Below are 14,838 nucleotides of genomic sequence, written 5' to 3'. Positions count from 1 at the left end.
TTAATAGCTGTAATATGTGTCTTTAACTGCAGACTTTAAATTCTTACTGTAACTGGGGATGATTACTGTAGCTTTTGTCAAAACTTTTTGTTTACTTTAGAATTGGTTTATTTATGAGGACTAGTGCTATGTTATCACTGCACCAATTTAGCAGTTCAGAAGTTTGCTTTTCCTACTCTGCCAGACAATAATCCAGCTAATTCTCAGTGTTTGGAACTTGGGCTGCTTTTCAGGTTCTCTCTCTCTCTCCTGCCACATTAGCTCTTCTGAGTTGTTTTTCTTTACCTTATTGAGGTCAGTGCTCACAGCAGCAGCAGAAGTCACTTGCTTTTCTTGGTGATCTCTTCGTTCAGCACGTGTTCTGCTTGAGCATCCCTAGTAATGTTAAGGTGTGTGTGAAGGAGAGAGGAGAGGCCCCTGTTCTGTCCTCAGGGGTTGACTCTTGGTGACTTCAGTGCACATTGGCATTGCCAGGGTTGCAAAGAGCAGATATAGCTGATAGTGCCCAAATTACCTATGTGCATCCTTTTCAGAATGGTCAGCGCTGCTTTGAGAAGGAGGGTAGTATATATGCACATGCTTGATTTGTAACATGTAAAGCAAATGGTTTATAGCCCAGGTCTGTTGTGACTAGATGTGTTTTCTTTGCAAAAACTCTAATGCAGGGATGGATGGAGAGAGACCGTGATGCTGTGGCTGGCCTGTGCAGTCACCTGGCTGTGATTACTTACTGATACTGTGGTGTGTGCTGTGCCAGCCTCTTCTCTCATCCCCCTTCCTCCTGTAGCTGCTGCTTATGTTCTCACTGCCCTCAGGAGGATTGAATTCCTGCATGATGTGCACAGAAATGTAACTGAGTAAGGTATATGGATTTAGCTTTATATGGAGACTCAGAAAGCCAGGATTTGCTTTCAGCTTAGGCAAAAACTTTGAAGAAAGGGAAGCCACATTGTTAAACCAATCTGTAAAGTGAAAGGTGCTAATATTGTCTCTATCAAATCCAAATGATGTTCTACAGAAAAAGAAAATCCCAAGAGACTTAAAAATAAAAATTATTTTTCCTGCAAGACTACTTTATGGATTGCTTTCTGAAAGAGGTCTTGGGCATTTCTGACACTGAAACAATCATAAAAGGCTTGCACAGAATTACTAGTCGAAATAGAGGAACTTTCCTTTTCTCTCCTTTAAACTGCTGGGAGCAAAGCTACCTTTTTAATAATACTTCTGAGTAGGCACTGTATTGTTGCTGGGTCCATGCGTTCCCTGTATCAGTCTGGCCCACCCTGCTGCTGTGTCCTAAGCCAAGCAGTAAATGTGACTCTCTTTAAGCCCGTGAAAATCCCAAAACAGTGAGGGAGAAGGCAGCAGGGAGCTGTTTCCCTACAGGAGGATTAGAGATAGTGTGCTGTGGCATTGCTCGATGCCACTCTTGTACTTCCAGCTCTTCTCTTTGAGCAGCAAACATGTGCAGCAACAGTGCTGCGTGAGGCAGGAGTGTGAAGTTGTGAGCATCCTGTGTTAGCTAGAAAGTGGAGCCATCCCAGCCAGGGCTGTGCCCCTCTCTTGGGCTGCATCTGGAAATACCTGAAGTTGAAAGTGTGTTTGTGGTCTTAAAACTACTTGAAGGTTGTAAGTCTACTCTGTGCTACATCTCTGTTATTGTTGGGGAATTACTTCTAAGGCCAATTAGCTGCTGGTGCACCTGAATTGGCAAAATTTGACTTGATAAATGTCAGCAAAACAATTAATTGTTGCAGAATGTATGTACGTGCTTCTGAACCTCTCATACGTAACTTTGGATTTCTGCTGACTGTTCAGTACAGTTGTTATTCAAAGGAGACATAATATTTGTTAATTTAAATATAGACTAAGCCAAACCATTTTTTGTTTTTAAAGTGATTCATTGATGTAGCGAAGGTTACTGTGGGGGAAAAAAACAGGTAATATCCAAACTTTAAAAATCGTTTGCTACCTAAAGATGTTTTCAAAGTGTAGTCTTGCTGCTTTTGATCTGCTGGATATTGGTCTTGTTATATTTACATTGCAATACTTAACTAAAATGTGTGAATAATTTTCACGCAATAAATCACTTGTATTGGTGATTGGCATCATGCATGTTATTTGTAGTAGAATGAATGATTTCATTATGTTCATGGTTATGTTAGTGTTAGATGAGTATTGATGCCAAAAAAAAGGGGGGGGGGCAGGTTTTTAATCTGTTAAAAGTAACTTCTTTAAGTTTTTCAGTTGATACAAGATAAGGCCTAATAACTTATCTTGCTGTAGTTTTTAGTTATATTTGTATGATTTAATAGTTATCCTTTGAATCGTAACAAATATCTGAGATACTAGTATAAGAGGGAAGGCTAACCCCCCCCAATATTTCATTCATAGATAACATAAAGTAAAATGTTCTTTTGAAAAACTACAATTATTCTCTACCCTTCTTGAAGTTGTATCTTTTTAAATTGCAAAGCATGCAAATCTTCTGCCTTGATGTGTTCAATTTAAATATGCTTTTTTTTTTTTTTTTTAAATGAAAAAAACCTTTGAGAAAATACATGTGGTAGCATTCAGACCCAGGAGGGTAGGCAACTCTTAAAGCACAGGGTTCTCCTTGTCTCTCAGGCACTGCTGGTGTGTTATGAGCAGTAGTAGGAGAAAGCTGTAAACATCTGTATTTGGAGACTTGCAAACAACTACTTGGAGTGTGAGCTACAACACCTATAGAACTGTTGGTGTGACACCCTCAAAGCTTTACTTAGATCACTTTGACCTTGGTAGTGGTTCATGTGGAGAAGTACATAACCTCCTTCTACGAGGATGAAAGATTTTTCACCCATCTGTTGAAGGACTTTTTTATCCTTTAATCTTTCTCACATTTTTATTTCATGTCATCTCAGTTCTTTTGGGTCACATTTAAAAGCAACTTAGATGAAAGCAAGTTTTGTTTTTGCTGCCTATGAGGAAGGATAGCCTTAAGGATCCAGAATGAATGGCAAGGTTTCTTATGTTAAACTGTATTAATACCAAGTATACCAAATGACTTCCTGAAAAAAAAAATTTAGTCATAAATGCATGGTTCTATGCAAATGTAACTGCAGAAAGAGACACAGTATGGAAGGGATGATGTTAGCTGCAAATTAACCAATTCACATATCTCAAAGTTCAATATTTTCAATAACTAAGTTATCATTGACTATCGTTGAGTTTGCTAATAGAGAAATGTTTGTTATTCAGCTGATTATTATTAGAATACTTAATTTCCAACGACCATTGCAGTAGCAAGGAAAACGTTGCTAATATTTTGAAGTGCAAATGATTTCTGGTCTTGTGTAAGACTGTCCTCTTTCCGTGTTCATCTTGCTAGCCCTTCTTTGCATCTATTTCAGTTCATCTGCCTTCAATTAGGGTACTTCCCAAATGTCAGTTTAGTAGCCATGGGGAGTTGGTAGATTGGAAGACCAGCAAGAAGTCAAGGAAAAAGCTATTTTTCACATTGCCAAAAGCCAGATGGCTTGGTGGAGCAGGACTGCTTGGAAGCCTTGAGCCCCCATAATTGATGTATATATCCCTGACTTAACGTTGCTATATTGCTGTCATTGAGAATGTTGCTTGGAGTTACAGTCAGCACTTGCAGAGACAAGAGTTTGAGCCAGATGTAATTTGGTGAACAGCCCAAATTGAGCATTTCCAGCTGCCTAACCCATCTCACTTGAAACTCCGCAGAAGGTCTCAATCCTGACATACAGATCTGCTATTTGGAGACTGGGTGTGTGTTTAGTGCTAACATTACCTGTTTGCTTCAACTACTTGAATGTTATTAGTGAACTGCGTGCTTCCATTTGGAAATCCTATAGTTGAATTTATTTCAAGCTGGATTTTAGTAAGACCACACTGTAAATGTAAAATAAGTTGTTAAACTGTTTTGAGAATATTACTTTTAACCTATCATTAAGATAGATCAGCAGGGATTCTGACTCTCTATAAAAAACAATTCATGTGCTCTGCTCATAAGCAGAAAGACAGTTAAGACTTGTCTGCAGTTCAGTGTTATGAAATAACATCATAGCTACAGAAATGGAGATGCTGCTGATCTTGACTTATAAACCTTGACATTCTCTGTCCTTACAGATAATGTATTTCAAACTAGTTCCCTTATTGCAGTGCCCTATATTGAATTGCTTTTTGTTTATCCTGTGTGAATCTTCACAGTTCATCAAAGTGGGGATGTGAGAGTATCTAATGAAAAAAACCGCACAAAAAAACCAAAAAACAGGCCCTTGGGTTTTTGTGTATTGACGTATGCTTATATCTGTATGATTAATGATCCTGTGGTCTTTTTGTCCATTTACCTTGGGGAGCAAAAAGGTGATTACTTAGCATTAAATATATATATATGGAGTTTCAAAATGCCTACCTTGTTAGAAAAGGAATTTCAAAACACATACTTCGGTATTATTATGTTTGAAGTAGTTCTTCAGAGTAATTTAAAGATAAAAAGGAATAAAATATGCAAAACAACATGAACAGTTAAAGTGCAAAACTAAGCCATGATCTGTGGTGAAGTCATGAATTGATTCCAGGTGTGTTACAACTTCTCCAGACTCTTGTATAGACTTCCACCTGTCCTGAGTGACCCAGCTGATCTCACTTACTCGTTTGGTGAACTGCATAGCAGTTCCTTTGTTTCCAGAACGTGGGAGGACAAGTGTGCTGCAGACCATGATGCACCACAGTTGCAGTGACTGGTGAATATGGTAAACATTTACGATAATTAAGGTAAACACCTATCACATAAGTGTGTAAACTGTTTCTCTGCAGTTCGTATGACAGCTAGCTTTTCTTGACACTCTTGCTAATTTTGGCTTCATTTTCCTGCCCCAGTTTATTGCACTGTTCAACTGGAGAGGAGGAGTGAGCTCTGTGGGGATTGCTGCCTCCATCAGTCCCAGCTGGCACAAGTGCTCTGGGTTTCTTCACCCAGCCTTTCACAGCAGCACTGGTGCAAGCACAGGCATTAGTTTCTTTTGCTTTCTTATAATTTTCTACTGTTTTCAGCTGGTTTACACTGCTAAAACTGACTGCTGTGTTCTCCCCGGAAAGGTATCTTTTTAAAGCTTCTCCTGAGAATTAAGAGGAAAAACAACTTTTGAAGAGGAAAGAAAGGTATGAATAAAGAGAAAGTTCAAAGAAATGAAAGAAGGAGAACTGTGTGTGTAAAAGCATAAAATTTTTGTTCTTCAGGAGATGAAAGGGCACATTTCAAACAGCGTGTCCAGGGCCAGACTGGTAGCATCTGCTTGGACTAACTTTCCTTGCTAAGCTTCTAATTTGTTGCCACCACAAACAGTGTATCTTAACACTGTCTTGTCTGTGCTTTATCTAAATAGGGTAAACCAAAAAATTACGATTAAACTTTGCCCTCCAGCCATTATAAACCTTGGCAGAAAACAAGCAAACAAACAACAACAACAAAAAACCCCATCCAAAAAACTATAGAAACATAACAGAAGTTATTTGGCCATTGAAGCCTGTTTCATATTCTGTCCCTTTACACTGAAATTTGCCAACAGGGAGGTTTTCCTTCTAATTCCTTATTAAATAGTCTATTTGAATTTAAAACAATCATGTTATATGTATTTCTTTACGTCAGTTCAGGTGTTTTCATCGTTTTCATTTTCTTTTTATTTTTTCCTCAGTTTAATACAGAAAAAACTCAGTTAAACCCTCAGGCTCAGCCATGTCAGGTATCAGATCCACAGCTGTCCTCTTTATTAGTATTAAGTTTAGGAGACTTTTGAAATTGGAAAGCATGATTCTTATTCTTTCTTTATTTTCTGAAGAGCATGAGAACAAACCTTCCATGTTCTTACTGATTTGTTGTTGCTGTTAAATCATGCCACGAGGAAAGTAGAAATATCCTCTTCACAGGAAAAGCTTGGCTTTTCACACCCGGAATACCATTTTATAAGGTGGTGGGTGACTTGCTTGGGCATGTGCAAAGGATGTCAGTCAGGTTCCTGTTCTGACCCTACATCTTCTGTCCCATATTGATTTGGAGAGGCAAAAGGGGAATGCTACTGAAAACAGTGTGATATGGGTCTACTTTTTAATATCATTGCACTTGCCCTTGATCGCAAATATCAGGATGCTGTAAGATCAATGAGATGAGCGAATAATAGCCTGTTCATTCTAGCATCCAGTATAATTGGAGACAGGCTTGAATTTTTGTCAAATCCTTACTAGGCAGCTGATCTGGAAAGCCAGTGCCCTGCTCCTGTACCAGCTTTACAGATGCGCTAGTACATATGTCTTCCCATCAGTCTGGGATATGTTTTTGGGTTTTTCTTTTTTTTTTTTTGGAGTGGTGCTGTAGGATCTGACCACAGTAACGAATGTGGTCTCAATCCGTGCTACCTTGCATTTTATATGTGCAGTCTGGTTGTTTAAGAGCTCAGTCTCTTACCCGATATCCATGGGTGTATCTGTTATCTTCCTCTTGGTACCCGCTTGTGTAGTGAGATGCTGTTTCCTTGCGGGTAAACATCTTCTGAAGGCACAAGAGTGCTTTATTTTGGCTTCAGTATTTCTTGAAAACAAAGGATGTACCAAACATCAACATGTTGATTTAATGTAGATGAGGAAATAACTCATGTGTTTCTGGTGAATTCTTGTATTGAAACTAATCCGATGTAGGAGTATATTTGCAGTCATAAATGTGTAATTCTTAGTGTAGGCTTCTTGGACATTGGCAGAATGCCAACAATACCTTCCCCAGTGCAAAACGGATATAGCTCTTAGAAAGTTGCAATAATTTTGATTTAGTCTTCGGTGAGGAGTTTCTGTATGGGTAAGAATCCATTTGGAGAAAAAAAACAAATAGCTATCATCACTTACTACTATGACACTGCTCTTGTTAAAATTCAGTTTTCATTAAGAGTTACAGCATTCAGACAGAGCCAGTCTGTATCTTAATGCATAATGGTTTTGCATATTAATAGTAATATCCTTTTTGTACATTATACATGTAAAGTCATAATGTTAAAATGCATCTGTGCCAATAGTGACTGTCAGAATTGTTTAGCTTGGATGGCTTGTATATTGCTAACAAGATTCATTACACTGATAGAAAATTCTGTTTGCTTATTGAATTAGTTATAAAATGAGGAACCAGTCTTGGAGTTCTGCTTTTCTATGAATTGTTTGATGTCATGGGTGCTTCATACAGATCTGGTACCAGAAAACAGAGTTGCTGCTGTAAATCTGAGAAGGCAGTCATTGTAGATATCCCTTTGCACTTAAACCCAACATACTATCAAGCCTAACTACTCCTCTGTTAATGGTGAAAGAAGGATACAGCAAACAACCTGGTATGTAAGCTCTGGGAGGCAAGAAATTTGCCCTGCTGCAGGCACCTTCTGCCTATAAACTGACAGATGGTGGTAGCTTACTGGAGACCCAGCTTCACCTCTTGCTATGAACCGGTGTAAATCTTGCCTCTGCCTTCTTGCTGCAACTCTTGCTTTTAATACAGCTATAGTCGTCTTGTACACTTGTGCCTTAGCATTGTGAGCTTTTCTGTTTTCAACCTACCAATGGAGCATGTTCATTTTGAGAAAGGTTTTTTAGGGCTCCTTTTCATTCTTCATCAATATTACAATAAGAAGGTGAGCAGCAATGGAGAATGATGCTAATCCATTCACTTGCAATTAAGTGAGGGAATGAATATAATCTCCTTCATCAGGATTCCATGTTTTTTCTTTTTAGCTATATATAAACTTGAGGTGGTCCAAGTCAATGAAAAGACTGTCATTGACTTCATGGACTTCCTCCAAGTTCAGTGGATTTACAGGAGTCTGTATTTGATGATGGGCATACTCTTTATCAGTTGCAGTATTTAATTCCTTAAGTGTGGAAAATGCTGTGATATTAAAACTCTTTTTGAAGTGAGACCTTAAATACCTCTGAAGAGTCTCCTCGGTTTCTGCTTTGTCTTCTAAGCTGAAGAAAACCTTCTCTTGAAAAGCACCTACTTCTTGCTGCAGGTACTGTCTAACCTTAAAGCTGAATCCTCACCTCCAGGCAATTAATGCTTCATTTCAACAAGACAAATGCTGTCTTTATCTTCATTAATTAAACTCATCACAGACTTTATGACATTTGAATGGAGAAATTTTGGCTAGTGGCAATTCTAATTTTTTACATAAATTAACATGAAGAAATTCTCAAGTGCTTTATCCTGCAATAAAATTTTCTTATTGCAGATATTACTGAGCATGAAGGCTGTACATCTGTATTTATACAGTTCTTCTGCCTAGTGCTGTTTAAAGTATGGTAGAATAGAGCAAGTAATTCCAGTATATTGTTTGTAAAAAGTTATGGAGCTTGGATGCATTTAATAGTAACCCCTAACAGAATACTCAAATCCACAGTCTGAATATTTATTTAATAAGAACGGTGATAACTCCCAGTGCCTTGGGACTTCTGTTCACCAAGTTTCTTGGTAGGTAGATCAGTGCCAAGTATTTAGTATATGGCTACTTACTGTATGACTAATGTCTCCTGCCTTGGAGAAAGTAGCTTTTGAAGGTACACAGCCGTTCCTTAGCACGTAGCATGCCAACCACGTGATGAGGGTAAGACAGAAACCTCTCCACAGCTGTTCTGGGGGTTAGCATGGTCCAACATTGGCAATGTGGAGTTTCAGAAGAAGCAAGGTCTTGGAAGTTGTCAGCTGGCTTCCACCCCAACATCAGGCAGCCCTCCCCTCCCATCCAGAGGTGGAACGAGGGGACACTAGGAGCTGCATTGAGGAGAGGCTGTCATCTGCTCTCTGCAGGCACGGATCCCTCTCTCTTCTCTCTTAAAGCGTGAGCTTATCTCTTCTTCCCTGTGTCCTGGCAGCAGCTATTAAAGTAATTCTTCTTTACTTGCTAGGCTGTTCCTACTGAAGAGATTAAAGCTTAGAGTTTGGCTGTTTTGCCTTTCTTTTGCTAGTTTGTGTAATGAAATGAAGATAAAGCTTTCACTCATTACCTGAATAGCTACCCTATTGTTTCTTCTGCCTTTTGATAGCAGACTAGACAGAAGCATCCCAGGCTTGCTGTTCAGCCATCTTCATTGATTAAACTACCTTCTGAAGTATCTGGCATTGGCTGTTGCTGAAGAATAAATGATGACGAAGATGGATGAGTAATCTCATCTAGTGTGATGATTCCAGGTGTCTTGGGTGCTACCTTTAATCTCCTATTTCTTACCTACAAAATAGATCTAGTGGTGTTTGTTGCTTTATGAAGCCTGGAGGTATTCAGGTGAGTCATGCTATAGAAATACCAAGATGGGCGGGGGGAAACCCTTTTTTCTGCAAGCAGAAACTTAAAAGACATTGGGGAGGGGGAACGTAAGGGAAAAGGACTTCGGGAGAAGTTTGCTGTGCAGAACATAAGCTGTATCAGCCCCTTACTTGGGAAGCTCAGGACACTGCAGGGGAAAAAAAAGAACGCACATATAAAAGTGGTTGTGAATGACAGTTGAAAAACAGGGAGGTACACTGCGGTTGAAATCTGAAGCTGAACAATTTGGCAGATGTTCAGGAAAGCAACAGAACTGAGAATAAATACTTTGGGTTTTATTTTAAAAAAGCCTTCCAGGAGAAACTGTTCTGATTTTGTTCTTAATCATGTTCAAAATGAATGCTTTAGCTTTTAAATTTTTGGTAATATCAAATATGCTGCTACTAGCCTCTTGGACAAAAGCTTGATTTTTGCCATAATTAACCTTTCCATTTCTTGTTTAATAACAAATGGGATAATATTAGCCTTTAACTTTTCCAATAGAGGGTGTACATATCAGTGATGAGATTTTGGGGATCAGTATTTATCAGGGATCAGAACACAATTTTCACACTTGGTTTTCAGTAAAAAAATAACACAAGGTTGTAAAGCAAAAGCCTAACCTCAACCATATTACTATACATGTTTGAAAACCTAAGCAAATAAAAGCTCATTTATATTCTTGTCTGATTAGCACAATCAGAACTTATTGATGCTAAAATGAACCAAATTTCCATAACTATAAACAGAATATTAAAATATAGCTGTTTAACGTAGCATGATGTTTTTTCCTTCTTGGAGGGAACAAATAGTCACGACTTCCTTGTTGACTTTTTAGGAGTCTTGTAACAAAGTCAAAAGCATTTCAAACACATGCCCTTTGGCAGGAATGTAGACCTTTTTCTAGACAAGTGCTGTTTGCTCTTTTGGAAGAGAAAGCAGAAGATGACACGTAGGTGAGCATGTGTGTGCTTGGTTGTCCTTTACTCTCGCATAGTCCAGGGTCAGATGTTCAGGGACTGCAAACTCAGTGCAGAAATATAGAATTTGAACAGAGAAACCACTTTATTTGAACCAGTCACTGTAAGTATTTGTAGTATTTTCATCCAACAGAGGGGAACAGAAAACCTTAGTGAAGAAGGGCAGGTACGGAGTAACTTTATGCACTGATACACAGTGTATACTGAAGCCAACTGGATGTTTCCCTGCAGTGTAAAATGAGAAACCTGGAATAGCCTAGTGCAAAGGGTGCAGGGCTGTGGGTTTTAAGGAGACCTGGGTTTGAATTGTGATGGCTGTGACCTTGTGCAGGTGACTTAGCAGTTCCCATTCAAATTGCAAGTAAAAAGCATAATGACCCTTGCAAGGGTCTATGTGAAAAGAGTCATAAAACAGAGACTTTCTGCACTGTTCTAAATCCACATTGGGGTTTGTTCCCAGCTCCTAAGTGTCATTTTGTTAAGTACCGAGTGTGAGGAATTGGTGGATTAGCATTACTTTCGTTTAGTAGAGGCAATGGAGTATGTCAGGAGCTTATTTTAAATAAGCAGAAAATTTCACAACTCTTGTGCCACTCCTCCACCGTCGCATATTTGAGAGGCTCAAAATGCCACCTTGTCCCCAGTGATCTGCAAGTCACGGCTTGCACACAACGCATATACTTTGCAAAATAATTCAGTGCATCTTTGGGTGCTCAGCAGCAAGAGGCAAAGAACTGCAAAGAAAAAAATGTAGTGTTCATTTGCCTTTGGCAGTTGTTGTGCAATGAGAACCTCAAAATGTTTTAAACCTGAATTAAAAACAGCTTAATTTGCATAGTTGAGGGTAAACAAGGGTTTTAAACTGATGGAGGGTAGATTTAGATTAGATATATGGCAGAAGTTCTCCACTGTGCGGGTGGTGAGGCACTGGAACAGGTTGCCCAGAGAAGCTGTGGCTGCCCCATCCCTGGCAGTGTTCAAGGCCAGGTTGGATGGGGCTTTGAGCAACCTGGTCCGGTGGAAGGTGTCCCTGACCATGGCAGGGGGGGTGGAGCTCGATGATCTTTAAGGTCCCTTCCAACCCAAACCGTTCTATCATACTATGATAATTGGTGTATATTTTATCCTGGTTGCTCATACACCTATTGATAACTCTGAAAGCAGTACAGAAAATCCCCAAATAGTTCAATATTAGATTCAGTTAAGGATTCTCCCATACTGCAGAGGTGGCAGATAAAGGTATTGCTATTGTAAACAATTGAATGGCAGATTTTCTGATACTGAAAATAACAGGCAAATCGCGACGCTAACAGTCTTAGTACCAGACACGGTATTTGATTCACACTGCCAATGTACCCCAAGATAAATCTTGCAATGTCATCCTAAAGGAGCTTCAAATCTGCTTCTCTTGGTCGTTTTTAGGATGCCTTTGCATAGCTTGGGAAGAGCTAAAAGTGTAAGTAAGAACCAGTCTTCTAAAGCTCTGCTGTATGTTCAAGTAATTTTTTAGCTAGTGCATTCCATATTACTTTCTGGTCTTTATGTTGCCAGAGATCATCCATTGGTAGAGACTTTATGAATTGGGTCTTTTAAGGTTTCATCACATTTCTCATTTTTAAGGTTCACTGTGTAGGGAGATCATATGGCATGTTATTTAATGAGTCAAGGCAGCTATGGGGATGTGTAATGGAAGGAAATATATTTTCCCTACGGTTTTCAAAATGTGAAGAAACATTTATCCTGTATCAACAGCTTAAAAATGGGACAGATTCATTCCTTCCCATGATATTTTGTGCTAGCCGGGAAGTGATTCCAGCAAGCTCTGATAAGAGAGAGGGTTTTTGAGATAAACTACTGACACTAATGGTGCCATGACTTTTTAGGGAGAGGGGGCAGTGTCACAGTTCTTTCTGCCTTCAAAAATTTGTAAGAATTGTCTTTGATTGCAGCTGTGGAAAAAAACTAAATCTGAATTTACTTACTAGCCGATGCAAAACTTCATTGCAGACCATGGACTGTAGTTTAAAGAAAGAAAATTACATGGCTGAATCTATCTTTTTCTGTATATTTCATATGTAAAATCTAAAGATTCATCTCAAATTCTGTATCTACATCTGTAGCACTGATGCAGAGTGGGCATATTTCAGCTTTTACGAGAGTTTACAAGTGAGTGACATATTGGAAAATATAACTTCTGATTTTTTTTAAGTTTTTTGGATCTTAACGTGAGTTATTGTATTCTGTAAATAGTATCTGAAGAGAAAATGAAATTACATAAAAGCATAGAGTAAATGAGGGAGAAAAAGCAGTTGTTGCAGATCATAACCTTATCGGTTGGGGTGACAGTTTCAATTCCATTTGAGTTCTCTCCAGTTCCCATCCTTTTTATGTTGGATTAAGTAACAGTTTTTGTCTTCTTATTCCCATAGCAACCTTATCTTTTTTTTTTTTTTGATGTAAATCTGCTTGTCTCTTACTATCTTTCAAAGCTTGTGCATGAATAGCTTATGAAGGAGGGGAGTATAGCGAGGAAAGAGAGCAGAGACTTTCTAGCATAGGAAATAAGGGAAAGAGTATTCTGGAGAGAGAGATATCTCTGTGTGTGTGTGTGTGTATAAATATAAAAATCTTCTTTTTACCCAAAGGTATTTGTTATGTCTTTTTTTTTTTAGTGTAGTTTTTTCATGAACACTAAGATTTTCCCACTGTTTTAGTAGGTTGTCTGGGCAAAACTCTTGCAGAAAGTTGAAGGCCAGCCTACATGCCCAGCCAAAAATACAGACTTAATGACCTCCAACATTATGGCTTATATAACTTAAGAAAAGTGCCACTTTCAGTGAAGATAAGTCTCAACTTGCAGTGATTTTGCTCCTCATGTAACTTGGAATCTCTTAAGAGAAAGTTGGGTGCAAGCAGAGGTTTAGCTGGGTGCTGTGTTGACCCCTGGCTTTGTGTCCAGCCCTTCTGTCTGTTGGTCCATGACTGGTGGCCCAGAGCTCCAGAACTGGGAATATCCTGACCTGGGGAGGGTCTTTTGAATCCTCTGTATCACAGGGATGAGGCCCTAGGTCAGAGTGTAAAACCAGTTTGTACAAAAGTGTTCCCATCCCATTAGTGGTATCTGCTTGCCATTTTAAGGCATTAAATGAGGTTGAAAAAAAGCAGCTGTTGCTTCGTCTCTGTACATCTTTTTCTCATATTAAATATTTCACTTGATTGGACTTGCTTAATATAATAAGTGTCTGAAGTGCAATGGAAGATAGTTATGTAGATTGACCTGCATCAAAATTTTTCTTCCATAGCTGTAACGGAGATATTTTAACTGTGTGCTACCTTAATCCTGATGGCCGCTGCTTGCTGTGAACCAGAGATGCAACCCGATTGCAGCAGCGTTAGTACTGACACTAATAAATAAGGATCTTCTAGAACTGCAGTTTTGCATGCACCCTGTTGTTCACCTGCTTTTGGTTGTCCACCACCTTTTATTAGTAACTGCCAGAGTCCTGCTGAGAGGGGCTTTGCTACCCAACGTTCTGCATGCATTCAAACATATTTATTGTCAGTGGGTGACGAATGGATTGGTTATTTATTAGCCCATTGATGTTTCATCCTCATAATCCCTCTTGTTCAGTCCTCTAATAGCTATCTACATTTTGGCAATAATTGTTTTTGACTCAAGCCTTAATTTTGCTAACTTAGATACTCTTTGGAGGGCAATAATTTGCTGGAATTATTTAGCACGTGTGGTGTCTAGTTCTTACATTGTAAGGTTTTTTTGATGGTTTTGGTGGTGGGGCTTGGGGGGGACGGTTTTTGGGGGTGAAGAGGTTGGTTGGTTGTGGGGTTTTTTTTAAGGTGTTTAAAAGCTGGAAGTTTTCTTTCAATCACAGAATATACATCAATATTAAACCAATATGATCAATTATATTTTTAGATATTTAGACTTTATACCTAAATTCTGAAATCTTTTTAACAGGAGTTTCTTGAAGTGGTAGCTTCACTTCTGTAGGTGTATGAATTTTTATAACTAAAAATTTTGGCATTTCCTGCATGCCTCCTGCCTGGTAAAGCTATAAACAAAGTGTTTTCATTTTAATTCTTGCTGCCTTTTTTTTTTTTTTTATGAAAAGTGGGACTTTCCTTAGGATTTTTGCACTTTAGGACTGTTCTTAAGCCTGTGGAATATGGCTTATTTGGGAAAACAGAGTTTATAAAGCTTCTGTTCCCTGAAAAATAAAAGCAAGTCATTGTTAGGGAAGAATTTCAGCCCTTGTTTTGTTTGTCAGAATTACCCTAATGGGGTCTTGTTAGCCCATTTCGCATACTACAGATACTATTAAGATAATACTTAAAAACATCTGCATTACATTAATACCACATTAAGCACCTGATCTAAAGCCCATTGAAGTTGATAGGAATGTTCAGTAGGACTTCAGTGCTTTGATCTTTCAACTGCAGTTTTACAACTTAAAAAAATCAAACATAAAAACAGTTTCAGTCAACATAAATGCATCTGTGTTATC

The 14,838-nt window shown here is 38.7% G+C and overlaps 1 protein-coding gene across 3 annotated transcripts in view; it reads left to right on the top strand.

Moving 5' to 3' along the window:
- Positions 1 to 14,838, top strand: part of LOC126049840 (contactin-3-like) — a 115,355-nt gene that overhangs the window by 30,488 nt on the left and 70,029 nt on the right. The gene's annotated exons all lie outside the window — the stretch shown is intronic.

Source organism: Accipiter gentilis, chromosome 23 (genome assembly GCF_929443795.1).
Source record: "Accipiter gentilis chromosome 23, bAccGen1.1, whole genome shotgun sequence".
Classification (NCBI taxonomy): domain Eukaryota; kingdom Metazoa; phylum Chordata; class Aves; order Accipitriformes; family Accipitridae; genus Astur; species Astur gentilis.
The sequence above is the reverse complement of the archived record's forward strand: the minus strand, read 5'-3'. Positions and strand labels throughout refer to the sequence as shown.